This window comes from Cucumis melo, chromosome 1 (assembly GCF_025177605.1).
Source record: "Cucumis melo cultivar AY chromosome 1, USDA_Cmelo_AY_1.0, whole genome shotgun sequence".
NCBI classification, from domain to species: domain Eukaryota; kingdom Viridiplantae; phylum Streptophyta; class Magnoliopsida; order Cucurbitales; family Cucurbitaceae; genus Cucumis; species Cucumis melo.
In genome coordinates this window covers 36,212,595-36,232,043 of record NC_066857.1, presented here as the reverse complement: position 1 = coordinate 36,232,043, position 19,449 = coordinate 36,212,595, and the positions used below count along the sequence as shown (strand labels likewise).

The 19,449-nt window shown below is 41.6% G+C and overlaps 1 long non-coding RNA gene across 1 annotated transcript; it reads right to left on the bottom strand.

Annotated features, from left to right (window-relative positions):
* Window positions 1–7,190: 7,190 nt before the first annotated feature.
* Window positions 7,191–8,403, bottom strand: LOC127151416 (uncharacterized). Its single transcript, XR_007824352.1, has 2 exons — window positions 8,128–8,403; window positions 7,191–7,502 (listed from the first exon to the last, which is right to left on the bottom strand). It is a non-coding gene; the product is annotated as an uncharacterized LOC127151416 (long non-coding RNA).
* Window positions 8,404–19,449: the final 11,046 nt, after the last annotated feature.

Sequence of the window (19,449 nt, the reverse complement as noted above, 5' to 3'; positions counted from 1 at the left end):
GTTTCCAATTCGCACACCATTATGGTAACCCCTAGACCCAATCAACTAATCAATCAAAATCGGACTCGCTGTCCTTCCCGTCCAAACTCCATGATCAGTGTCCAGACCCATGACTACCACGTACCTAACCGTAACTTCAAGGTCCATCAACATACAATTCCAATCTACAACGTAGCCCATTAACATAACCACCCTATACCGAACATCCAGCATCGGGGTCTATTAGCAAGTAACTCCTTATACCCGATAGCACACAAGCTACAACTAGCGGTCGTGTTACCTTTACATCAGACAAGAGTAATAATAACAATGCTTAAAAGTCAAGCACACATATATTTATTCGGTACAGTTACTAACGTGTAATCCCCTGTGGACTACTACGTTTCCAGCCTCGCTCCGAGGTCCAGTAGTAGGAAAACCCTTACCTGAAACTTGGTTATGCCCCTCTATCGAGTCCACGCTCAACGGATCCACCTAAACGAAAACACGAAGGTTTTAATCGATGATACTAGTAGAAGTCATTTTAAATGGTCCTAAGCAACATCCGTTGACTTACCCAAGGAAAGGAAAGCTATCTCCAAACAAGCGTGTCGCGGAACCCGAGAACTTAAACGTCAACTCCTTAATACCTTCAAGGGAGAAAAGGTGGGATCAAATCTTATTCCAATATTCAAATTCGAATCGGACGTAGCAACATTAGGAAGTTCATCAAAATAATCCTTACTGAAGACTCACCGTGACCCGAAGTGGAGGGAGGAAGGCTTAGGTGGCTCGGTGAACAGGGAGCTCGGCTTGGCTTGTAGGTGTTCGGCTCGACTCGGCTTGGCTCGTGGCTTAGGTTGGCCAGTTCGTGGCTTGGCTCGGCTTGGATCAGTTTACGGCTCGGCTCGGCTCGGTCCTCGGCTCGGCTTGGCTCGGCTCGGCTCACGGCTCAGCTCGCGGCTCGGCTCAATTCGGCTCGCGGCTCGGCTCAACTCGGATTCGTGGCTCGAGTCGGCTTCACTTCGCGGCTCGGTGTATTCCTTCCTCCTTCCGGCAACGACGGCGCTCCCCTCGGTGTTCTGTTTGCATCGGGAACACGAGATGAGAAGGGAGAGGCCGCCGGCGGTGGCAGAAACGAAGAGAGAGGGAGACGTCGGCTGTAGATGGACGACAGACGGCGCAACGCGCGGATGGTGGCTGCGGCGAACAACCGGTGAAGCTAAGAACGCCGACGGAGATGAAGACGGGGACAGAGGACGGAGATGGAGAGGATGGGGACGCGCGCGAACGGAAGGAAAAAGAAAAGAAAACAGCGGCGGCGGACGATGAAGGAAGAAGAAGAAGGAGAAATCGAAAGAGAAGGGAGGGGCGGCGGCGCAAGGAAGAGAAAACGAAAATGGATGAAAAGGGGGGGGGGCGTGTCTCGCGCGCGCCTTTGGGTTTATTTTTTTAAAAAAAATTATTATATATATATATATATATATATATATATTAACTTATAATAATTATAAATAATAATAATAATAATAATAATACTAATAATAATAATAAAAACTAACATTAATATTAAATTATATATAAAGATTAAAATAAATAATAATAATAATAATAATATAATTAATATTATATTATTATTATATAAATTTACAAATATTAATTTAGAAATTTCAGAATTTACTCAAAAATTTAAAATTTCCGAAAAATTTTACGCAAAACGATAAAAGTTTACCTCGAAAATTCGGGGCGTTACACGTTGATTGTGAGTTCGACATACAAATTTTGTATATGACACTTCATGCTCAATAGCAAACATTGTCTTCCTCTATGAATTATTTTCATTACAACATGTTTGCCAGCAGTACTACTGCTTAAAATTTAAAAGAAATATCAAAAAACACATTAACCTGAAACTTTTTTTTTTTTTGGAACAAAAGAGAAGATGATGTGAATTAGCTGTAGGTGGACCAGAATATCACAACTAAAATGTGACATTCATAGATATGTATAATCAAAAGAGCCATGTGAAAGGAACAATATTATAGAAGCCGGAAGAAGAAAAGAACCAAACAAGAGGTTACTTATATGTAATAGTTGTAACGCCCCAGTAGATTAGAGTTCCATTGTTCATATCAAGAGTATTTTTTTTTATTTTTAAAAGTGGTTATGGAATGAGATTATTTTGACTTACACTTAATTAAGGTTAAAATTTTCCTTGGTTGGTTATTTTAATTGTTGAGGTTTGAGGGTGAAATAAATTAATTAATTGTGAAGCAACAAATTAATTAATGCCTTGGAAAGGGTCAAAGGTGGCTTTAATGAAGAGAGAGAGAGGAGAGTTGCCATTGGATTAAAGTAGAAAAGAAATTAATAATAAAAGAAGAAAGGAAAGTAATTTTGTGTGGGTTTTATTTTATCTTTTTTTTATTCTTTTATTCTTTTAAAAATGGGGCATTGGGAGGCGTGAAACTCATCACCTTCCCAAGAAAACCCTAACCCCAAGTTGCTCCCACCATAGCCGCCGCCGTCGAACGACCAACGCACGCCATCGAGCCGACGCCACCCTTCCAGCCGCGCCGGAGAACTTAAACCGAGTCGAGCCACCGCACGCCTAGGAACAGCAACGCACGCCGCGCCGTGTCTGCCAGCCGAAACTCGTCGCGCCGCTTCGATCCAAGGCAGAGCAGCCAAGCCGAGCCGCGTCGCGTCGCTCCAATCAGGCGCTGAGGAGCCGCAGCCGATCCGTCAGCCAGCCGTGCCGCATAGCCGACGTTCACACGTCCAGCCACGTCACGCCGCTTTGATCCGACGCAGCGCAGCCGGAACGTCCGTCTGAAGCCGTCGCGCCGTCACGCCGTCCAAAACCCAGAACCCAGCGCCTCGCGCGCAAAGATCCGACCCGGCCGAAACCACGCTCCGCGACCCGATCCAACGCGTGCCTCCGACCCGAAGCCCCGCCCGCGTCGCGTACACCCGTGAGCCGAGCAGCGCCCGCGTGCGAGCCGCACGTGCGTAGCCTCTGCACTGAGCCGAGCCGAGCCACGCCTGTCTGCACCACGAGCCGCGCCTGTCTGCGCCGCGAGCCGAGCCGGTCTTCAACCTCCAAGCCGAGCCGATCCCTATCCTTTTTCCAGCCAAGCCGCCAAGACTAATTTGGCTCCTTCCACCTAATTTTTGGTAATTAAATTAATTATTTTAGCATTACCCAGTAAGATTCAATGTTTTGGGCACTAAATAATTTAATTTGGAATTAAATTAGATAATTTCCTTAAGGGACGTCTTGGACCAAGTAACCGCTGCAGCGTGAGATTTCTTCAGTAGGGGCTCAACCATTGCAACCTCTTTCTAGGGTAAGTCATTTCAACTGAGTTTTGAACCGTTAGTCGTTGGTGACCTAATTACGAATTTTGGCGTATTAAACAGTTAGGACCTCGTCGCTTGGAAAGCATACTTGCCTCGCAGTTAGGACTCGTCAAGTAAATCTCCAGGTAAGAGATTTCTACTACTAGCTCCACGTTTAGAGTTATGAGGTCACCTCCAATGGTGCATGTTGAGGGCTAGACTGTACGATGCATAAAATTTATGATAGTATGATGCCATTGATGATACAATTATATTATAACATGATGTTGTGATGTCGAGAACCGTTATGGCTGTACGATGGATGTTGAGATGGAGAGTGAAATGATGATTAATCTGTTATAATTATATGATGATGCCATGTGTATTTATGCTGTGATTAGGGTACCTGTTAGCTTAACCTATTAGGGTCTTACCTGCATGGGTGTCCTTCGGGATCACCACCTATTTAGGAATGTGTGGTCCGACGGGACACCAGTCTAACATGTATATAGATATGACTCAAGTGACTCGACGGGGTCCTCGCATCCGATTGTCCTAGGTGTCCCCCGGGACACCGAAGGCCAGAGTTACATTCCTACGGGAGTGCATGATTGCACGTGTTCGGGAACGTGCCAGAGATTGGGTACCAGTTACAGGACTCTTATAGGAAGCTAACAGGCACCTAGTGGGACTAGTAGTGGGTCCCTTACTGAGTATTTTATACTCACTCTCTTCATGTCATGTTTTCAGGTAGAGGACGAGGCAAGGGCAAAGGCAAGCTGGCGAGCGACCCGAAGTGACCGTGTCGAGCCTTAGGGACTTTTTGTTTCCGCTTATTCTTGTTTTGACTTTGGAACCTGAGTTTGAGTATTTTTCACTATTTACCATTTTATTAGTAGATAGGGCCCGAGTAGAACTTTAGAACGAAATTTCATCTTTGCATATTATTTTATTGGATTTTCATAAATAAATTTCTCAAACCTTATGCGTTTTTGCTAAATTGTATGACTTAAACCACTTGTTCTACATTTAGTAATGACTTCGGCTCAGTATAAGGGGTTGGGTCGTTACAATAGCATTTAGATTGAGACGTCAAAAGTCCAAAAACTTAAATGATTAAAATATATATTAGCTTCATCCAAAAATGTACAAGAATAAAATAGGTACTACAAGAGTACTAGAAATTAGCTCACTCAGGTTTTCTGGGGTGGAAACATTGCTGCAAAGAGAAAAGACACAACCAAGTTTACAAAATTTATGAAGATCAACCGCATGGTTGGTATCCGTAGGGGAATCCTTAAATGTAGATGTGGATTCTGCACCAAGTATGCTAAGAATAATCAAAAAAATTACAACTGATTTCATTTTTTTCTTAATTTCAATTTTCTTGTGGTTCAAAATTATGTATCGTTGAGCACTTGGTTCTATAGAAAATAAGATTGAAAAACCCTCTATATATATATAGAAAAAAAAACTCTTGGTTTAAACCACAACCCTACAAATCGGATTGAGGAAGAAACGGTATTCATGACGATACTATCGGAAAACGAACGTATTACGATGACACGCTGCCACGCTTCCCTTCACCTCAAGTTTTTGGACAAATGTAATTTCCGCTTGTGGCTAAATGCACCTTACACGGTAAAACCCTACAAATGTGGACGATCCATTAGTAGTTTACCAATTTGCTATTTTGAAAATTTACTTCAACATGCCCTTAAATTATGTTTGACACTCCCAACGGATTTTTTAGTTCTAAATATAACAAATAGACACACACATATATATAGTGCTACATCAATGATAGACCTAGACCATATCAATTAATAAGATCATAGTATCATTTGTTACATTTATAATTATTTTTCTTCAAAATATTACAACACGCTTAAGTTATTAAACCTAGAAGTGATCTCTATTCCAGTTGTTTATTTATTATTTTTTCAGGATCATAACATATTTCTTCACCTAATTAGCTGAGTTATCAATCGACATAAAGAATTTTATTAGTATAAAACATATAGGTCAACTGACATGTGATATGTGTTAGCGATCATGAGGCTTACGATTTGAATCACTATATCCGCATCATATTTCTCTCCAATTACTAATTTAATATTAAATCAATTAGTATAAAAATAGAAAGTTGATGTCACAATTAGTATAAAAAGATATTATATTCGGACAAGGACTCGTGAACTCAAATAGACTACATAGTTTGGAGTAAGTTGAGAATCACCCACATTGAGAAGATAAAGAAAGATGTCACAACTTTTGTTGAAGAAATCGACGACGAACTATAGAATTACCAAAAACATATGGAGAAATCGACACATTTGATATACGTAGTTTACGAACGAAGTGTTAGCTACATTTACGAGATAGAGAGAAAATCTATTATTAGAGAGAATGTTTTCTTAATACAAACGGTGCATATGTTCTTTGTTGTTTGTAGCACCACATGACAAATTAAATTCAAGGCATTTCAACCATTTTTATTAGTTACAATTACCTTTCTTTCATTATTCAATTGATGTACGAAATGAAAAGTCAGTTCTTGTACTTATGATCTAATATTATGATTAAGTTAGAAATCAAGTACTTAAGCCTTTCAACGTTTGATTTTTGTAATACATTTTTCAGTTTACTATAATTAATAATTTTCACTCTTTTATATGAAATATGTTGGGTCATAAACAATAAAACAAATATTTTAGTACTTTAATAATTTATTGTTTTTGCACTTCATTTTTCCGTCCATTTTAATATTTCGTTTTAGAAAGAGTATCTCATAGCTTTTTTAAAGAAAACAATTTAAAAATTCAGAGTTAAAATAATTGGAACAAGGAATAAAGTTATTAAAAATAATAAACTAAGAATCAAAAGCCATGCATAATCCTTCGTGAGTATTATTACTTTTATTATTATTATTATTATTATTATTATTTCCTTTTCTCTTTGGGTGAAGGACACCCTAAAACCTATAATTACTTGAAGGATATGTTTTTCTTTGAAATATGTGAAAATTTGAATGGATACAGATGATTTATAAATATATGGTTTTTCCTTATCAATAAAAAAACATAAAAAATTATAGCTCCCTTAATTCTTTCCTCTTCATTTTTTTCTCATTTATATACAATTACTCACACGCTACAGTATTCTATTAAGTAATCTTGTTGAAAAAAGTTTCATTCAAGAGATGCTATAACTTTTTTTGTTTTGGAAGACAAATCGTTCATGACCCATCGAGACCAAAGAAGAAACATAAAGTTATCTTATCGAAATAACCTGTGAATTTTTTTTGATTAAAATGAATTATTTCTATCGTTCCCTTATTCTCTAATCATTCAAATTAATTATTTTCACACTTTCCCGATTCATCTATAATATCTTCTCAAAAAATGAAATTAAAATAGTTTATTTTTTTAACAATAAATGGAGGGGGAATTGAAACTCAACTTTTTAAATTGAAAATAGAAATAAAACAAACTTTAGAGGTATCATTTTGATTGTTATATAGCTGTGTAGGTTTCGAGAACTTTTTAGGATTATTTTTTAAGAGAAATTAGTGAGCTAGGAGTAATGAGAGGGTGTTATGGGGTGTCCACCTCGTGAAAATGCTCGATGCATCCAACTGACTCATCCTATCTTTTAAAACCAAAACACTTATTTCAAATTAAGATTAATTTTTAGTTTAACAATTATAAGGTGGACCGAGATTAGATCGTCAACCTTCAAACAGATAATTGGTGCCTTAGAAATATTTTCAAATCAACGAAATAAAATTTGTTTGTGAGATTATTAACGTTTATTCACCAATTCAACGACAAACACAAACACACACACAATCTATAGTAAAGCAAAAATTCTGGCAAAACACACTTAATTCTCGTATAGCATTAAAAGAGAGAAAGGGCTCTTTTTTAACGACATGCAAAAACTTGAAACTTTATTTATATCAAAACAAAACATATGCTTAAATATGAAATAATAATCTTTTTAAACCAATGGTTTTAATTTTCACCACTTGCTTTTTGTTTATTCATATATAGTATATCTTGGAAAGCCAATCCCTGTTCCCTTCTCCTCTCAGTATACTTCATCTTCTTTTCTTTAGCATCAGTTCTTCTTACACGTTTGATCACACCCATTCACACAACTTTCTACTTTGTCCACATCTGTCAGGTTTAGAAAGAAAAAGAAACAATTAAAGAAAACATAATAGTCCATCGAAACTAGAGAAAGTTATTAAAGAAACGGACCAAATTTTAGTATGAATACTACTACTAATCTCTCGTTGATTGTGAGTTCGAGATACAAATTTTGTATATGAATACTACTCTAATTGAATGTTAGTCATGACAAGGATCATCTCTAATGACATTTCATGCTCAATAGCAAACATTGTCTTCCTCTATGAATTATTTTCATTACAACATGTTTGCCAACAGTACTACTGCATAAAATTTAAAAGAAATATCAAAAAACACATTAACCTAAAACTCTTTTTTTTTTTTTTGGAACAAAAGAGAAGATGATGTGAATTAGCTGTAGGTGGACCAGAATATCACAACTAGAATGTGACATTCATAGATATGTATAATCAAAAGAGCCATGTGAAAGGAACAATATTATAGAAGCCGGAAGAAGAAAAGAACCAAACAAGAGGTTACTTATATGTAATAGCATTTAGATTGAGACGTCAAAAGTCCAAAAACTTAAACGATTAAAATATATATTAGCTTCATCCAAAAATGTACAAGAATAAAATAGGTAATACAAGAGTACTAGAAATTAGCTCACTCAGGTTTTCTGGGGTGGAAACATTGCTGCAAAGAGAAAAGACACAACCAAGTTTACAAAATTTATGAAGATCAACCACATGGTTGGTATCCGTAAGGGAATCCTTAAATGTAGATGTGGATTCTGCACCAAGTATGCTAAGAATAATCAAAAAAATTACAACTGATTTCATTTTTTTCTTAATTTCAATTTTCTTGTGGTTCAAAATTATGTATCGTTGAGCACTTGGTTCTATAGAAAATAAGATTGAAAAACCCTCTATATATATATAGAAAAAAAAACTCTTGGTTTAAACCACGACCCTACAAATCGGATTGAGGAAGAAACGGTATTCATGACGATACTATCGGAAAACGAACGTATTACGATGACACGCTGCCACGCTTCCCTTCACCTCAAGTTTTTGGACAAATGTAATTTCCGCTTGTGGCTAAATCCACCTTACACGTTAAAACCCTACAAATGTGGACGATCCATTTGTAGTTTACCAATTTGCTATTTTGAAAATTTACTTCAACATGCCCTTAAATTATGTTTGACACTCCCAACGGATTTTTTAGTTCTAAATATAACAAATAGACACACACATATATATAGTGCTACATCAATGATAGACCTAGACCATATCAATTAATAAGATCATAGTATCATTTGTTACATTTATAATTATTTTTCTTCAAAATATTACAACACGCTTAAGTTATTAAACCTAGAAGTGATCTCTATTCCAATTGTTTATTTATTTATTTTTCAGGATCATAACATATTTCTTCACCTAATTAGCTGAGTTATCAATCGACATAAAGAATTTTATTAGTATAAAACATATAGGTCAACTGACATGTGATATGTGTTAGCGATCATGAGGCTTACGATTTGAATCACTATATCCGCATCATATTTCTCTCCGATTACTAATTTAATATTAAATCAATTAGTATAAAAATAGAAAGTTGATGTCACAATTAGTATAAAAAGATATTATCATCAGACAAGGACTCGTGATGTAACGCCCCAAAATGTCGACGTAAAAATTTTTCGTTTTATATAATTTTTCGAGAAATGTTAAATTTTGGATTAATCTCTGAAAATTCTAAATTAATACTTGTAAATCTATGAAATAATAATATGATAGTAATTATATTATTATTATTATTGTTAATTATTATTATCTTTATATAAAATTTAATATTAATATTTCTTTTATTATTATTATTATTAGTATTATTATTATTAATTGTTTTTAAAAGTTAATACATATATATATGTATATAATAAAATTTTATATATTAGTATTATTAATTATAATTGTTAAAGATTAATATATATATATATATAATAATATTTTATTTATTATTATTATTATTTATATTTTTATATATATATTATTATTTAAATTAAATTATTAATATTATATATTATTTAAGATTTATATATATATATATATATATATATAATAAAATTTTTTTAAAAACCAAAAACCCTAAAACGCGCCGCCACCCCCCCTCGAAAATTTTCGTCTTTCTCTTCCGTTTCTTCCAACCCGACGCCGCCTCCGTTTTCCCTTATCGTCCACCTCCGTTCTTCTCTTTCTCTTCCGTCTCCGTCTGTCTCTTCATCTCCGTCTCCGTCCTCTGCCCTATCTCCATCTTCGTCGTCGGCCGTAGCCTCGCCGGACGTTCGCCGCAGCCACCATCCGCAAGCCGCAACCCGTTTCTTCGTCGTCGTCCGTCGAATCCCAGCCAACGCCACCGCCGCTCGTCGCCGCTCCACGAAGCAGCCACCCGCATCCCTCGTGTGTCGTCCGCGAATCGCCGCCGCCGTCGCTCGCCGGGAAAAATCGATCACCGTGGCTGCCGTTTTCATCAACCCGACCCGGTTCCAAGCTGACCCGACCCGAACCCGTTTCCAGTCCGAGCCACACAGATCCGGGTGAGCCGAGTTGACCAAGCCGAGCCGCGAGCCGTACCCGAGCCGCCATCCTTGTCCGAGCCGAGCCCCAAGCCGAGCGAGCCGCGAGCCGAGCCGCGAGCCGAGCCGCGAGCCGAGCCGCGAGCCGAGTAAGCCGAGCCGAGCCGAGCCGAGTCCAAGCCGAGCCGAGCCGAGCCGAGCCGAGCCAAGCCGAGCCGAGCCGAGCCGAGCCGAGCCAAGCCGAGCCGAGCCGAGCAGAGCCAAGCCGAGCCGAGCCTAGTCCAAGCCGAGCGCCAAGCCACCTAAGCCTTCCTTCCTCCACTTCGGTTCACGGTTGTTCAGATTTGACACTTGGGTTCTCGGGTCTCGCGGTAGGCCTGGTTGGAGATAACTTCCTTTCCTTGGGTAAGTCAACGGATGTCGCTTCTGACCTTTTTTAAACGACTTCTACTAAAGTCATCAACTAAAACTTTCATGTTTCGTTAGGTGGATCTGTCGAGCGTAGATTTCGATCGAGGGGCATAACCGACTATCAGGTAAGGGTTTTCCTACTACTGGACCCCGAGTCCAGGCTAAAACCGTAGTAATCCACAGGGGATTACACGTTAGTGACTGTACTGAATATCTGTATGCGTGTTAACTGTTAAGTACTGATATTATATTTTGTCGGATGAAAATATACTGTGACTGCTATCTGTGGATTGAAATTATATGTTGATGGACCTTAAAGTTACGGTTTAGTATGTATTAAACACTGGTCTGAATGTAGCTCATGGAGTTTGGACGGGGATGGACAGTGAGTCCGGTTTTGGTTGGTTGGTCGATTGGACCTAGGGTTTCCCTATTGGTGTACGAATCGGTAATGCATATAGCAACTGAGGGTGTAGATGTTTAAACCTATACTATCTGACTGACAAAGCCTATGGCGGGACTGTAATATGAATGCCGTTGAGATGTGACTGATGTAGACAGTTTGGTAAGGGCTGAGGGGTAACGGTTAGCTTCATCTATGGGGTAGTGTGCCTTACGGATATGTGCATCCTTCGGGAGCACTAGACTGATATGTGCATCCTTCGGGAGCACTAGACTGATATGTGCATCCTTCGGGAGCACTAGACTGATGTGTGCATCCTTCGGGAGCACTAGACTGATACGTGCATCCTTCGGGAGCACTAGACTGATATGTGTGTTCTACGGAACCACTAGACTGTTATGTAGGGTACCCCCGAATAGGAAGTTAACTGTTGTTCCCTAACGGGCCCAGTAGTGGGTCCCTTACTGGGTATGTTTATACTCACCCTTTCTTTTCTTTAACTTTTCAGGTAGGGGTACAGCGAGGGGCAGACCGACGAGAGGCAGGAAGGGTGCGTGAAGGCCATATGGACGCGTCTGTTTTTCTTTCGCTTCCGCTATGTATTTTGTCAGAATATTTTGATTGTGATTTTTGGACTGGTGACTTGACATTTTATTTTGTGATTTTTTTTGAATTATTTAAAATAGGGCCCGAAACTGTCTTTTGTAAGGATTATACTGTTTTAATGAATCGTATCTGGTCCGTTTTAAATTTTATGTTGAATTGTCGAGTTTTGGTTTTTAGTAGTGACCTCAGCTTAGTCCGGAAAAGTTGGGTCGTTACAGTTGGTATCAGAGCCTAAGTTTTAGGTTCTGTAGACTGACTTATACTGTGAGTCTGTGTTTTGTGTCCTTATGGCTGAAACGATCCTTGCCGCTCGTCAGGTACGCTCTCATGAAAGTATAAGTATAACTCTACATGCATTACCTTACCTAAGTTAAACTGCAAATTCAATTACCATTTGTGGCTAAAGGAAATCGTTGGTGGTTGTTAGGGAAATGCCACCAAGGAGAGGTGCACGAAGGGGTGGCCGAGGAGGCCGAGGAAGGGGAGCAGGACGCGTTCAGCCTGAGGTGCAGCCTGTAGCCCAAGCCCCTGACCCGGCTGCGCCAGTTACTCATGCGGACCTAGCCGCCATGGAGCAGAGGTTTAGAGATATGATTATGCAAATGCGGGAGCAGCAGAAGCCTGCCTCGCCAACTCCGGCGCCAGCTCCAGCGCCAGCTCCAGCACCAGTTCCTGCTCCAGCTCCGGCTCCGGTACCAGTTGCACCCCAGTTTGTGCCGGATCAGTTGTCGGCAGAGGCTAAGCACCTGAGGGATTTCAGGAAGTATAATCCCACGACGTTTGATGGGTCTTTGGAGGACCCCACCAGAGCTCAGATGTGGTTATCATCCTTGGAAACCATATTCCGTTACATGAAATGCCCTGAGGATCAGAAAGTGCAGTGTGCTGTTTTTATGTTGACTGACAGAGGTACTGCCTGGTGGGAGACCACAGAGAGGATGCTAGGTGGTGATGTGAGTCAGATCACGTGGCAGCAGTTCAAGGAGAGTTTCTATGCGAAATTCTTCTCTGCCAGTTTGAGAGATGCCAAGCGGCAGGAGTTTCTGAACCTAGATCAGGGTGACATGACAGTGGAGCAGTATGATGCGGAATTTGACATGTTATCCCGCTTCGCTCCCGAGATGATAGCGACCGAGGCGGCCAGAGCTGACAAGTTTGTTAGAGGCCTCAGACTGGACATTCAGGGTTTGGTCCGAGCTTTCAGACCCGCTACTCATGCCGATGCACTGCGCCTGGCAGTGGATCTCAGTTTACAGGAGAGGGCCAACTCGTCTAAGACCGCTGGTAGAGGTTCGACGTCGGGACAGAAGAGGAAGGCTGAGCAGCAGCCTGTTCCAGTACCACAGCGGAATTTCAGACCAGGTGGTGAGTTTCGCAGCTTCCAGCAGAAACCTTTTGAGTCAGGGGAGGCTGCCAGAGGAAAGCCGTTGTGTACCACTTGTGGGAAGCACCATCTGGGCCGTTGCTTATTCGGGACCAGGACCTGCTTTAAGTGCAGGCAAGAGGGTCATACAGCTGATAGATGCCCGTTGAGAGTCACAGGGATCGCGCAGAATCAGGGAGCAGGTGCTCCACATCAGGGTAGAGTCTTTGCTACCAACAGAACTGAGGCTGAGAAGGCAGGCACAGTAGTGACAGGTACGCTCCCAGTGTTGGGGCATTACGCCTTAGTTTTGTTTGATTCGGGTTCGTCACATTCTTTTATCTCTTCCGCATTTGTGTCGCATGCCCGCTTAGAGGTAGAGCCCTTACACCATGTTCTGTCAGTATCTACTCCTTCCGGGGAATGTATGTTGTCGAAGGAAAAGGTGAAGGCATGTCAGATTGAGATAGCAGGCCATGTGATTGAGGTAACGCTGATAGTCCTGGATATGCTGGACTTTGATGTAATCCTGGGTATGGATTGGCTGGCCGCTAACCACGCCAGCATAGATTGTTCACGTAAGGAGGTAACGTTTAACCCTCCCTCGTTGGCCAGTTTTAAATTTAAGGGAGGAGGATCAAAGTCGTTGCCTCAGGTAATCTCAGCCATCAGGGCCAGTAAGCTGCTCAGTCAGGGTACTTGGGGTATCTTAGCGAGTGTGGTGGATACTAGAGAGGCGGATGTATCCCTGTCATCAGAACCAGTAGTGAGGGACTATCCGGACGTTTTTCCTGAGGAACTTCCAGGGTTACCTCCGCACAGAGAGGTTGAATTTGCCATAGAGTTGGAGCCGGGCACGGTTCCTATATCCAGAGCCCCTTACAGGATGGCCCCCGCAGAACTGAAGGAACTGAAGATACAGTTACAGGAATTGCTTGATAAGGGATTCATTCGACCGAGCGTGTCACCTTGGGGTGCGCCAGTTTTATTTGTTAAGAAGAAGGATGGATCGATGCGTCTATGCATTGACTATAGGGAGTTGAATAAGGTAACCGTGAAGAACAGATATCCCTTGCCCAGGATTGACGATCTATTTGACCAGTTACAGGGAGCCACCGTGTTCTCTAAGATTGATCTTCGGTCAGGATACCATCAGCTGAGGATTAAGGATGAGGATATACCGAAGACAGCATTTCGATCCAAATATGGACACTACGAGTTTATTGTGATGTCTTTTGGTTTGACGAATGCTCCGGCAGTGTTTATGGACTTGATGAACAGAGTGTTTAGGGAGTTCCTAGATACTTTTGTGATCGTGTTTATCGACGATATCTTGATATACTCCAAGACGGAGGCCGAACATGAGGAGCATTTACGCATGGTTTTGCAGACACTTCGGGATAATAAATTATACGCAAAGTTCTCGAAGTGCGAGTTTTGGCTGAAGCAGGTGTCCTTTCTGGGCCACGTGGTTTCTAAGGCTGGAGTCTCTGTAGATCCAGCTAAGATAGAGGCAGTCACTGGTTGGACCCGACCTTCCACAGTCAGTGAGGTTCGTAGCTTTCTGGGTATAGCAGGGTATTATCGACGGTTTGTGGAGAACTTTTCTCGTATAGCTACTCCTCTTACTCAGTTGACCAGAAAGGGAGTTCCTTTTGTTTGGAGCAAGGCATGTGAGGACAGTTTCCAGACCCTTAAACAGAAGCTAGTTACCGCACCAGTTCTCACGGTACCCGATGGTTCTGGCAGTTTCGTGATTTATAGTGATGCTTCCAAGAAGGGTCTGGGTTGTGTTTTGATGCAGCAGGGTAAGGTGGTCGCTTATGCGTCTCGTCAGTTGAAGAGTCATGAGCAGAACTACCCTACACATGATCTAGAGTTGGCAGTAGTGGTTTTTGCTTTGAAAATATGGAGGCATTATTTATATGGTGAAAAGATACAGATATTCACAGATCATAAGAGCTTGAAATACTTCTTTACTCAGAAAGAATTGAATATGAGACAGCGAAGGTGGCTTGAGTTAGTGAAGGATTACGATTGTGAGATACTGTATCATCCAGGCAAGGCAAATGTGGTAGCCGATGCTCTTAGTAGGAAAGTGTCACATTCAGCAGCACTTATTACCCGGCAGGCCCCATTGCATCGGGATCTCGAGCAGGCTGAGATTGCAGTGTCAGTGGGGACAGTTACTATGCAGTTAGCCCAGTTGACGGTACAGCCGACTTTGAGGCAGAGGATCATTGATGCTCAGAGTAACGATCCTTATCTGGTTGAGAAACGTGGCCTAGCAGAGGCAGGGCAAACGGCTGAGTTCTCGTTATCCTCCGATGGTGGACTGTTGTTTGAGGGACGCCTCTGTGTTCCGTCAGATGGTGTGATTAAGACAGAATTATTATCTGAGGCGCACAGTTCCCCATTTTCCATGCACCCAGGTAGTACGAAGATGTATCAGGACCTGAAGCGAGTTTATTGGTGGCGTAACATGAAGAGGGAAGTAGCAGAATTTGTTAGTAAATGCTTGGTGTGTCAGCAGGTTAAGGCACCAAGGCAGAAACCAGCGGGTTTATTACAACCCTTGTGCATACCGGAATGGAAGTGGGAGAACGTGTCCATGGATTTCATTACAGGGCTACCGAGAACTCTGAGGGGTTTTACAGTGATCTGGGTTGTGGTGGACAGACTTACTAAATCAGCGCACTTCGTTCCGGGTAAATCCACCTATACTGCTAGTAAGTGGGCGCAGTTGTACATGTCTGAGATAGTGAGATTACATGGAGTGCCAGTGTCGATTGTTTCTGATAGAGATGCCCGTTTCACTTCCAAATTTTGGAAGGGTTTGCAGACTGCTATGGGCACGAGGTTGGACTTTAGTACGGCTTTCCATCCACAGACTGACGGTCAGACTGAGCGTCTGAACCAGGTGTTAGAGGATATGTTGCGAGCGTGTGCATTGGAATTTCCAGGTAGCTGGGACTCCCACTTACATTTGATGGAATTTGCTTATAATAACAGTTATCAGGCTACTATTGGTATGACACCGTTTGAGGCCCTGTACGGCAAATGTTGTAGGTCCCCGGTTTGCTGGGATGAGGTAGGTGAACAGAGATTGATGGGTCCTGAGTTAGTTCAGTCTACTAACGAAGCGGTACAGAAGATTAGATCACGCATGCATACCGCTCAGAGTAGGCAGAAGAGTTATGCAGATGTGAGGCGGAAGGACCTTGAGTTTGAGGTAGGGGATAAAGTATTCTTAAAGGTAGCGCCTATAAGAGGTGTCGTGCGTTTTGAAAGGAGGGGAAAGTTGAGTCCCCGTTTTGTTGGGCCATTTGAGATTCTGGAGCGGATTGGCCCTGTAGCTTATCGCTTGGCGTTGCCTCCATCACTCTCGACAGTTCATGATGTGTTTCACGTTTCTATGTTGAGGAAGTACGTGTCAGATCCATCCCATGTAGTGGATTACGAGCCACTCGAGATTGATGAAAACTTGAGCTATGTTGAACAACCTGTTGAGGTGCTTGCTAGAGAGGTGAAGACGTTGAGAAATAAACAAATTCCCCTAGTTAAAGTCTTATGGCGGAATCACCGGGTAGAAGAGGCTACATGGGAGCGTGAAGATGACATGAGGTCCCGTTATCCCGATCTGTTCGAGGAGTGAAACTTTCGAGGACGAAAGTTCCCTAAGGAGGAAAGAATGTAACGCCCCAAAATTTCGAGGTAAAAATTTTTCGTTTTATATAATTTTTCGAGAAATGTTAAATTTTGGATTAATCTCTGAAAATTCTAAATTAATACTTGTAAATCTATGAAATAATAATATGATAGTAATTATATTATTATTATTATTGTTAATTATTATTATCTTTATATAAAATTTAATATTAATATTTCTTTTATTATTATTATTATTAGTATTATTATTATTAATTGTTTTTAAAACTTAATACATATATATATGTATATAATAAAATTTTATATATTAGTATTATTAATTATAATTGTTAAAGATTAATATATATATATATAATAATATTTTATTTATTATTATTATTATTTATATTTTTATATATATATTATTATTTAAATTAAATTATTAATATTATATATTATTTAAGATTTATATATATATATATATATATATAATAAAATTTTTTTAAAAACCAAAAACCCTAAAACGCGCCGCCACCCCCCTCGAAAATTTTCGTCTTTCTCTTCCGTTTCTTCCAACCCGACGCCGCCTCCGTTTTCCCTTCTCGTCCACCTCCGTTCTTCTCTTTCTCTTCCGTCTCCGTCTGTCTCTTCATCTCCGTCTCCGTCCTCTGCCCTATCTCCATCTTCGTCGTCGGCCGTAGCCTCGCCGGACGTTCGCCGCAGCCACCATCCGCAAGCCGCAACCCGTTTCTTCGTCGTCGTCCGTCGAATCCCAGCCAACGCCACCGCCGCTCGTCGCCGCTCCACGAAGCAGCCACCCGTATCCCTCGTGTGTCGTCCGCGAATCGCCGCCGCCGTCGCTCGCCGGGAAAAATCGATCACCGTGGCTGCCGTTTTCATCAACCCGACCCGGTTCCAAGCTGACCCGACCCGAACCCGTTTCCAGTCCGAGCCACACAGATCCGGGTGAGCCGAGTTGACCAAGCCGAGCCGCGAGCCGTACCCGAGCCGCCATCCTTGTCCGAGCCGAGCCCCAAGCCGAGCGAGCCGCGAGCCGAGCCGCGAGCCGAGTAAGCCGAGCCGAGCCGAGCCGAGTCCAAGCCGAGCCGAGCCGAGCCGAGCCAAGCCGAGCCGAGCCGAGCCGAGCCAAGCCGAGCCGAGCCGAGCCGAGCCGAGCCGAGTCGAGCCGAGCCGAGCCGAGCCGAGCCGAGCCGAGCCGAGCCGAGTCCAAGCCGAGCCGAGCCAAGCCACCTAAGCCTTCCTTCCTCCACTTCGGTTCACGGTTGTTCAGATTTGACACTTGGGTTCTCGGGTCTCGCGGTAGGCCTGGTTGGAGATAACTTCCATTCCTTGGGTAAGTCAACGGATGTCGCTTCCGACCTTTTTTAAACGACTTCTACTAAAGTCATCAACTAAAACTTTCATGTTTCGTTAGGTGGATCTGTCGAGCGTAGATTTCGATCGAGGGGCATAACCGACTATCAGGTAAGGGTTTTCCTACTACTGGACCCCGAGTCCAGGCTAAAACCGTAGTAATCCACAGGGGATTACACGTTAGTGACTGTACTGAATATCTGTATGCGTGTTAACTGTTAAGTACTGATATTATATTTTGTCGGATGAAAATATACTGTGACTGCTATCTGTGGATTGAAATTATATGTTGATGGACCTTAAAGTTACGGTTTAGTATGTATTAAACACTGGTCTGAATGTAGCTCATGGAGTTTGGACGGGGATGGACAGTGAGTCCGGTTTTGGTTGGTTGGTCGATTGGACCTAGGGTTTCCCTATTGGTGTACGAATCGGTAATGCATATAGCAACTGAGGGTGTAGATGTTTAAACCTATACTATCTGACTGACAAAGCCTATGGCGGGACTGTAATATGAATGCCGTTGAGATGTGACTGATGTAGACAGTTTGGTAAGGGCTGAGGGGTAACGGTTAGCTTCATCTATGGGGTAGTGTGCCTTACGGATATGTGCATCCTTCGGGAGCACTAGACTGATATGTGCATCCTTCGGGAGCACTAGACTGATATGTGCATCCTTCGGGAGCACTAGACTGATGTGTGCATCCTTCGGGAGCACTAGACTGATACGTGCATCCTTCGGGAGCACTAGACTGATATGTGTGTTCTACGGAACCACTAGACTGTTATGTAGGGTACCCCCGAATAGGAAGTTAACTGTTGTTCCCTAACGGGCCCAGTAGTGGGTCCCTTACTGGGTATGTTTATACTCACCCTTTCTTTTCTTTAACTTTTCAGGTAGGGGTACAGCGAGGGGCAGACCGACGAGAGGCAGGAAGGGTGCGTGAAGGCCATATGGACGCGTCTGTTTTTCTTTCGCTTCCGCTATGTATTTTGTCAGAATATTTTGATTGTGATTTTTGGACTGGTGACTTGACATTTTATTTTGTGATTTTTTTTGAATTATTTAAAATAGGGCCCGAAACTGTCTTTTGTAAGGATTATACTGTTTTAATGAATCGTATCTGGTCCGTTTTAAATTTTATGTTGAATTGTCGAGTTTTGGTTTTTAGTAGTGACCTCAGCTTAGTCCGGAAAAGTTGGGTCGTTACACGTGAACTCAAATAGACTACATAGTTTGGAGTAAGTGGAGAATCACCCACATTGAAAAGATAAAGAGAGATGTCACAACTTTTGTTGAAGAAATGACGACGAACTATAGAATTACCAAAAACGTATGGAGAAATCGACACATTTGATATACGTAGTTTACGAACGAAGTGTTAGCTACATTTACTAGATAGAGAGAAAATCTATTATTAGAGAGAATGTTTTCTTAATACAAACGGTGCAAATGTTCTTTGTTGTTTGTAGCACCACATAACAAATTAAATTCAAGGCACTTCAACCATTTTTATTTGTTACAATTACCTTTCTTTCATTATTCAATTGATGTACGAAATGAAAAGCCAGTTCTTGTACTTATGATCTAATATTATGATTAAGT